This window comes from Erythrolamprus reginae, chromosome 8 (assembly GCF_031021105.1).
Source record: "Erythrolamprus reginae isolate rEryReg1 chromosome 8, rEryReg1.hap1, whole genome shotgun sequence".
Classification (NCBI taxonomy): domain Eukaryota; kingdom Metazoa; phylum Chordata; class Lepidosauria; order Squamata; family Dipsadidae; genus Erythrolamprus; species Erythrolamprus reginae.
In genome coordinates this window covers 44,646,399-44,655,137 of record NC_091957.1, presented here as the reverse complement: position 1 = coordinate 44,655,137, position 8,739 = coordinate 44,646,399, and positions in this window count along the sequence as shown.

The window sequence follows — 8,739 nt, the reverse complement described above, 5'->3', positions numbered from 1 at the left end:
CTTCCTTCCTTCATTTATTCCTTCCTTCTTTCTTTCTTTCTTTCTTTCCTTCCTCCCTCCCTCCCTTCTTTCCTTCCCTCTTCCCCCTTCCTTCCTTCCTTCCTTCATTTATTCCTCCCTTCCTTCTTTCCTTCTTTCCTTCTTTCCTTCTTTCCTTCTTTCCTTCTTTCCTTCTTTCCTTCCTTCCTTCCTTCCTTCCTTCTTTTCTTCCCTCTTCCCCCTTCCTTCCTTCCCTCCCCCCAAACAAGCCCTTATTTTATATTTTTTTGGACCCTGAAATAAGCGCTTGGCCTTATTGCCATGCACTCAAAAGCCTGATTGGGCTTATTATCAGGGGATGTCTTATTTTGAGGGAAACAGAATAAGTTTTGGACATTTTCAAGAGGAGATTGGACTGTCATTTGGCTGGGGTGCTGTAGGATTTCCTGCTTAAGTGAGGGTTTGGACTTGACGGCCTGCAAGGTCCCTTTCAACTCTAATAAATAAATAAATGAAAGTCAAGGACTCCCCAGATAACTCTGCCCAATGCCTCCCGATACAAGGGAGCCACGACAGGTATCTTTTCCAAAGATGAAGCTGTCCAGCTCTTTCTTTCTATTGATTTTATATTAAAATTATTCATAGGTGTTGAGGCATGGCCTTCCTACAACAGCGAGAATCTGAGTGTTTAAGGGGGAGGCCCAGACAGATTTTAAAATTTCAAAGCTCTTTCCATAAAATGAAGAAATCCAGAAATACTAGCAAAATCCTATTTCATTCTTGCTTAGTCGCAAAAGCTCATTTAGCAGAAAACCAATTTCTTCCAGCAACTGTTATTTTAATTAACTGTTTACCCTTCTTTTCAGCAGCAACATTTAGCCAATTAATTAGATTATTTCCATTCGCATTATGGTAGCACCGTGCTTTGGGTTTTCTTTAGTTAAACTGTTTCTATTTCCCCGATGGTGGCATTTTTCTGTTTCTAACTGAGCAGAGAAAAGAATGTCGTGGCCTTCCAGATGTTGCTGAGATAGAATTCCCAAGGTCCCTCACCATTGCTCATCCTGCCGAAAGAGCCAAACGTTTTTTGAAAAATTCAGCAACATCTGAAAACCAGAAATGCCTCTAGTAGAGCGATCATTAATTCTATGTTTACATTGTTATTTAAATGACTGTGTTGTGCCATGAGCCTCCAAGACATTGGCTTGAAAAACGTAGAGATTTCTGCCAAAAAAGGGGGGAATGGTTTAAAGCAGAAGAACTCCACTAGAGCAAAACCCACATGTTCTTTAATAATGTGCAAAGGTGGAAGGGAACTAATGCCCATGTTAAAAGGGGCATTTTTCTAGATGCTTCGGCTAACTGGTGCTTCTGGCTTGCGATGGCTTTTAAAAAGGTGAAGTTTTCAGCAGCAAATGCTCTTTTAAAAGTTTGAAGTTTTCAGCAGTAAATATGCATTTTAAAAAGGTGACGTTTTCAGAAGCAAATATACAGTGGTACCTCTACCTAAGAATGCCTCTACTTAAGAACTTTTCTAGATAAGAACTGGTGTTCAAGATTTTTTTGCCTCTTCTCAAGAACCATTTTCCACTTACAAACCCAAGCCATCGAAACTGTAACCGGAAAAGGCAGGGAGAAGCCTCTATGGCGTCTCTCTAAGAATCTCCTGGGAGGAAACAGGGCCAGAAAAGGCAGGGAGAAGCCTCCATGGGCCTCTCTAGGAATCACCTGGGAGGAAACAGGGCCTCCACCCTCCCTCTGGTTTCCCCAATCGCACACATTATTTGCTTTTACATTGATTCCTACATGAAAAATTGCTTCTTCTTACAAACTTTTCTACTTAAGAAACTGGTCACGGAAAGAATTAATTTTATGATTGTTGGAATTTACTCTACCACTGGTTAGAAAAAAGAAAAAATCCTTGCTAATTACAATATGAACATGTAAAATTTATATATATATATATATATATATGTTTTTCTTAAGTCGGATCACCCTGGTATATTTAAGGAACGTCACAGCTCCTTTTTGCCTCTAGGCCCAACCCAGGACCACTACAAGGCAGTTAATATATTTATAGCCGACAACTATATTCTGTATGTGTTAAAATGTTTTCAGCTGGAATTTTTAAAATTAAGGGAGACTAGGATGGTCCCATTTCGGCCTTATTAGGCCTCATCAGCTAGCCACACCCCTTTCTTTTACTGGGATTCGATCTGGTGAACTCTGCATTGTAAAGCAGAGAACTAGCAGTTAGAGCTATTCGATCTGAATCCTTCCAGCTCTGTACCAGGGAGGGGCTATATGTTTTTCTTAAGTCGGATCACCCTGGTATATTTAAGGAACGTCACAGCTCCTTTTTGCCTCTAGGCCCAACCCAGGACCACTACAAGGCAGTTAATATATTTATAGCCGACAACTATATTCTGTATGTGTTAAAATGTTTTCAGCTGGAATTTTTAAAATTAAGGGAGACTAGGATGGTCCCATTTCGGCCTTATTAGGCCTCATCAGCTAGCCACACCCCTTTCTTTTACTGGGATTCGATCTGGTGAACTCTGCATTGTAAAGCAGAGAACTAGCAGTTAGAGCTATTCGATCTGAATCCTTCCAGCTCTGTACCAGGGAGGGGCTATATGTTTTTCTTAAGTCGGATCACCCTGGTATAGTTCACCAGATCGAATCCCAGTAAAAGAAAGGGGTGTGGCTAGCTGATGAGGCCTAATAAGGCCGAAATGGGACCATCCTAGTCTCCCTTAATTTTAAAAATTCCAGCTGAAAACATTTTAACACATACAGAATATAGTTGTCGGCTATAAATATATTAACTGCCTTGTAGTGGTCCTGGGTTGGGCCTAGAGGCAAAAAGGAGCTGTGACGTTCCTTAAATATACCAGGGTGATCCGACTTAAGAAAAACATATAGCCCCTCCCTGGTACAGAGCTGGAAGGATTCAGATCGAATAGCTCTAACTGCTAGTTCTCTGCTTTACAATGCAGAGTTCACCAGATCGAATCCCAGTAAAAGAAAGGGGTGTGGCTAGCTGATGAGGCCTAATAAGGCCGAAATGGGACCATCCTAGTCTCCCTTAATTTTAAAAATTCCAGCTGAAAACATTTTAACACATACAGAATATAGTTGTCGGCTATAAATATATTAACTGCCTTGTAGTGGTCCTGGGTTGGGCCTAGAGGCAAAAAGGAGCTGTGACGTTCCTTAAATATACCAGGGTGATCCGACTTAAGAAAAACATATAGCCCCTCCCTGGTACAGAGCTGGAAGGATTCAGATCGAATAGCTCTAACTGCTAGTTCTCTGCTTTACAATGCAGAGTTCACCAGATCGAATCCCAGTAAAAGAAAGGGGTGTGGCTAGCTGATGAGGCCTAATAAGGCCGAAATGGGACCATCCTAGTCTCCCTTAATTTTAAAAATTCCAGCTGAAAACATTTTAACACATACAGAATATAGTTGTCGGCTATAAATATATTAACTGCCTTGTAGTGGTCCTGGGTTGGGCCTAGAGGCAAAAAGGAGCTGTGACGTTCCTTAAATATACCAGGGTGATCCGACTTAAGAAAAACATATAGCCCCTCCCTGGTACAGAGCTGGAAGGATTCAGATCGAATAGCTCTAACTGCTAGTTCTCTGCTTTACAATGCAGAGTTCACCAGATCGAATCCCAGTAAAAGAAAGGGGTGTGGCTAGCTGATGAGGCCTAATAAGGCCGAAATGGGACCATCCTAGTCTCCCTTAATTTTAAAAATTCCAGCTGAAAACATTTTAACACATACAGAATATAGTTGTCGGCTATAAATATATTAACTGCCTTGTAGTGGTCCTGGGTTGGGCCTAGAGGCAAAAAGGAGCTGTGACGTTCCTTAAATATACCAGGGTGATCCGACTTAAGAAAAACATATAGCCCCTCCCTGGTACAGAGCTGGAAGGATTCAGATCGAATAGCTCTAACTGCTAGTTCTCTGCTTTACAATGCAGAGTTCACCAGATCGAATCCCAGTAAAAGAAAGGGGTGTGGCTAGCTGATGAGGCCTAATAAGGCCGAAATGGGACCATCCTAGTCTCCCTTAATTTTAAAAATTCCAGCTGAAAACATTTTAACATATATATATATATATATATATATATATATATATATATATATATATCCCTGATGAAAACAAAAAGAGCAAGTAAGATAATGTTATGATTTACCAAATGAGCTGAATGTCCCAAAAAATCAAACTGTCTTCCCCCCCCCCCCCCCCCCGATAAAAACTGTTACTGACTCTAAAGAAAATTTAGTTTCGGAAGAATATAGATACTGATCCTGTACACGCCTTTATTTTAATATATACGTTTCTTTTTTTGTTTTGTTTTTTGTGTTTCTTATTTTTCTTACTGGATGTAATGTTTTATGTATTCTATGTACCATGTATTATATTTGTAAATAATTTTTTTCTAAAATAATAATTAAAAAAAGATTAAGCTCGTTAAGTAGAGGTACCACTGTACTTTTAAAAAGTTGAAGGGAGGTGAAGTTTTCAGTAGCAAATAAATACATCGCACCACCAACGCATTAGAGTTGAAGGTGCCGCTTTCCACAGCGAGCAAAACCGAGGTCAACGAGGGCAAAACAACAAGAGGCAAATGTTTATTTATTTATTATTTATTATTTAGATTTGTATGCCGCCCCTCTCCGCGAACTCGGGGCGGCTCACAACAAAAAATATAAACAATCGTACAAATCCAAATAAATTCAATAAATTTAAGTATTTAAAATAGTTTTAAAAAGACCCCCACTATATTAACAAGCACACACACAAACATACCATACATAAATTGTACGTGGCCGGGGGAGGTGTTTCAGTTCCCCCATGCCTGACGACAAAGGTGGGTTTTAAGAGCTTTACGGAAGGCAGGGAGAGTAGGGGCAGTTCTAATCTCCGGGGGGAGTTGGGTTCCAGAGTTGGCTCCGTTTCTCGCGGAGGCTGCATCTTAAGCAAAGCTTTGAAAGAAGTGTATTGTGTACAAAGGCAATGTCAACGGACAACTATCACCAGCTTTTCGTTGTGGTTTGCTTTGGAAAAGAAAAGCAACAGCAGCAGAGGCAAAATTTCCTCCAGTGCATGGGGTTTATTAAATTATTTCGGAAGGAAAGCCCTACCATTTCAAAAGAAAAGGGAAAGATTCTTCGGCGTTTGCATTTTAAAGCACACACGCAAACACACAAATGATACAGGAAATTGATTTAGCGAACCAACAAGTGGTCTAGAGCAGTAAAAGGCTGCAAAAACTTTTACTACCACAGTGTGAGCATGGCTTATTTTGTGGGTGTGGCTTGCCGGTCATGTGACCAGGTGGGAGTGCCTTGATGATCATGTGATCGGGGGGGGTGACTTAAAGGTCATGTGACTGGCTTAAGCTTAATTCTTTCCGTGACCAGGTTCTTAAGTAGAAAAGTTTGTAAGAAGAAGCAATTTTTCCCATAGGAATCAATGTAAAAGCAAATAATGTGTGTGATTGGGGAAACCACAGGGAGGGTGGAGGCCCTGTTTCCTCCCAGGAGATTCCTCGAGAGGCCCATGGAGGCTTCTCCCCACCTTTTACAGCCCTGTTTCCTCCCAGGAGATTCCTAGAAAGGCCCTACGGAGGCTTCTCCCTGCCTTTTCCAGCCCTGTTTCCTCCCAGGAGATTATGTCACTCACGTCAAGGGTTAGGGTTAGGGTGCCTGGCCTCTCCTCACCTTAAAGAGATACAATTTCCCTATCTTTTCACTATTACTGGACACCCCAAATATACTATTTAATTCTATGTATTTATGTGATATGTGTACATATATATTACACACAGGCATACAAAAATATACATTATCATCCACAGTTCGGCGGAGTCTCTTGCGGAGGCCTGGAATACGGCTGCTGCGGAGGCTCTTGACCAGATTGCGCCTTTGCAACCTCTCCATGGTGCTAGACCCCGTAGAGCCCCATGGTTCAACGAGGAGCTCCGGGAGTTGAAACGCCAAAAGAGACGTCTAGAGAAGCGATGGAGGAAGAGTAGGTCTGAATCTGATCGAACACTTGTAAGAGCTTTTATTAAGACTTACAAAGTGGCGCTCAAGGCAGCAAGATGCGCGTACCATGCCGCCTTGATTGCATCAGCGGAATCCCGCCTAGCTGCTCTGTTTAGGGTGACCCGCTCCCTTCTTAATCAGGGGGGAGTTGGGGAGCCCTTGCAGAGTAGTGCCGAGGAGTTTAACACGTTTTTTGCTGATCCGGGCCGACCTCGACTCCAATTGTAAAACAGAGTCGACTGACAACGAGTCAGTCGAGGTGACTGGGGCACCTACTTGTCCACCTGTCTGGGAAGAGTTTGATCTGGTGACACCTGATGAAGTGGACAAGGCCATTGGAGCTGTGAGTTCCGCCACCTGTCTACTGGATCCGTGTCCCTCCTGGTTGGTCTCGGCCAGCAGGGAGATGACACGGAGCTGGGCCCAGGAGATTACCAACGCTTCCTTGGGGAGGGGAGTCTTTCCAACACTCTATAAAGAAGCGCTCGTGCGCCCCCTCCTCAAGAAGCCTTCCCTGGACCCAGCCGTACTCAATAACTATCGTCCAGTCTCCAACCTTCCCTTTATGGGGAAGGTTGTCGAGAAGGTGGTGGCACTCCAGCTCCAGCGGTCCTTGGAAGAAGCCGATTATCTAGGTCCCCGACAGTCGGGTTTCAGACGCAAACTCAACCCGGATAAGACAGGGTGGCTGTGGGTTCTGCCTCCCAAGGACAATCCCATCTGTCCGTCCATTACCCTGGGGGGGGGGGGGGGAATTATTGACCCCCTCAGAGAGGGTCCACAACTTGGGCGTCCTCCTCGATCCACAGCTCACATTAGAAAACCATCTCTCAGCTGTGGCGAGGGGGGCGTTTGCCCAGGTTTGCCTGGTGCACCAGTTGCGGCCCTATCTGGACTGGGACTCATTGCTCACAGTCACTCATGCCCTCATCACCTCGAGGTTCGACCACTGTAATGCTCTCTACATGGGGCTACCTTTGAAAAGTGTTCAGAAACTTCAGATCGTGCAGAATGCAGCTGCGAGAGCAGTCATGGGCTTACCTAGGTATGCCCATGTTTCACCATCACTCCGCAGTCTGCATTGGCTGCCGATCAATTTCCGGTCACAATTCAAAGTGTTGGTTATGACCTTTAAAGCCCTTCATGGCATCGGACCAGAATATCTCCAAGACCGCCTCCTGCCGCACGAATCTAAGCGACCGATTAGGTCCCACAGAGTGGGCCTTCTCCAGGTCCCGTCAACTAAACAATGTCGGTTGGCGGGTCCGAGGGGAAGAGCCTTCTCTGTGGCGCCACCGGCTCTCTGGAACCAACTCCCCCCGGAGATTAGAACTGCCCCTACTCTTCCTGCCTTCCGTAAAGTCCTTAAGACCCACCTTTGCCGTCAGGCATGGGGAAATTAAACATCTCCCCTAGGCACGTTTAATTTATACATGGTATGCTTGTGTGTGTGTCTGTTAGTATATGGGGTTTTCTTAAATCTTTAAATATTTTAATTAATTGGATTATTATGATTGTTTCACTTGTTGTGAGCCGCCCCGAGTCTTCAGAGAGGGGCGGCATACAAATCCAAATGATAAATCAATAATAAATAAATTATCTACTATATAAACTGTATATGTACACACACCCATACACGCACAGCTCTTCTAAAATTATACACATTCAACCTCATTTACTGCAACAGGAAAAACATGCTCAGAGCCCAGAAGGGAAAAAGAAAAAGAAAAAAACGGTTTTGGATCCTTTTGCTGCCGGTTTGCTCAGGGTTGTGCCATGCACGCAGCAATCAAAAAATAGCCTCTGTGCATATGCAGAAGCAAAAATTAGCAGCCTCCAAGAATCAGGCATGATTGAATGAAGGGAAGGGGGAGAGAGAGGAAGGAGGGGGATGGAGGGAAAGAAAGAGAGAATAGAATGGAATAGAATGGAATGGAATGGAATGGAGTGGAGTGGAATGGAATGGATTGGATTGGAGTGGATTGGATTGGATTGGATTGGATTGGATTGGATTGGATTGGAGTGGAGTGGAGTGGAGTGGATTGGAGTGGAGTGGAGTGGATTAGAGTGGAGTGGAGTGGAATGGATTGGATTGGATTGGAGTGGAGTGGAGTGGAGTGGATTGGAGTGGAGTGGAGTGGATTGGAGTGGAGTGGAGTGGAATGGATTGGATAGGATTGGATTGGAGTGGAGTGGAGTGGAATGGATTGGAGTGGAGTGGAGTGGAGTGTAGCGCAGCGCAGCGGAATGGAATGGATTGGAGTGGAGTGGAATGGAATGGAGTGGAGTGGAATTCTTTATTGGCCAAGTGTGATTGCACACACAAGGAATTTGTCTAGGTGCAGATGCTCTCTTTATACATAAGAGAAAAGATACATTTGTCAAGAATCATGAGGTACAAACTTAATGATTGTCTTGGGGTCAAATAAGCAATCAATCAAATAAGGAGAGAGAAGGAGGGAGGGAGGGAGAATTTCAGGCTATGCTCTCTTTTAGGATCCGTTCTATTTCCATTTTCAAATCTGTCTGTCTGTCTGTCATCTGTATCCATCCACTCACTTACCTACTTACCCAGCCAGCAAACCACCCACCCATTCATCCAGTATCCATCCAATTGTAATTCATGAGAAATACATAAGAGGGCGGGAAAAATATTTACTGACCCCTCACATCCTGGACACAAATTGTTTC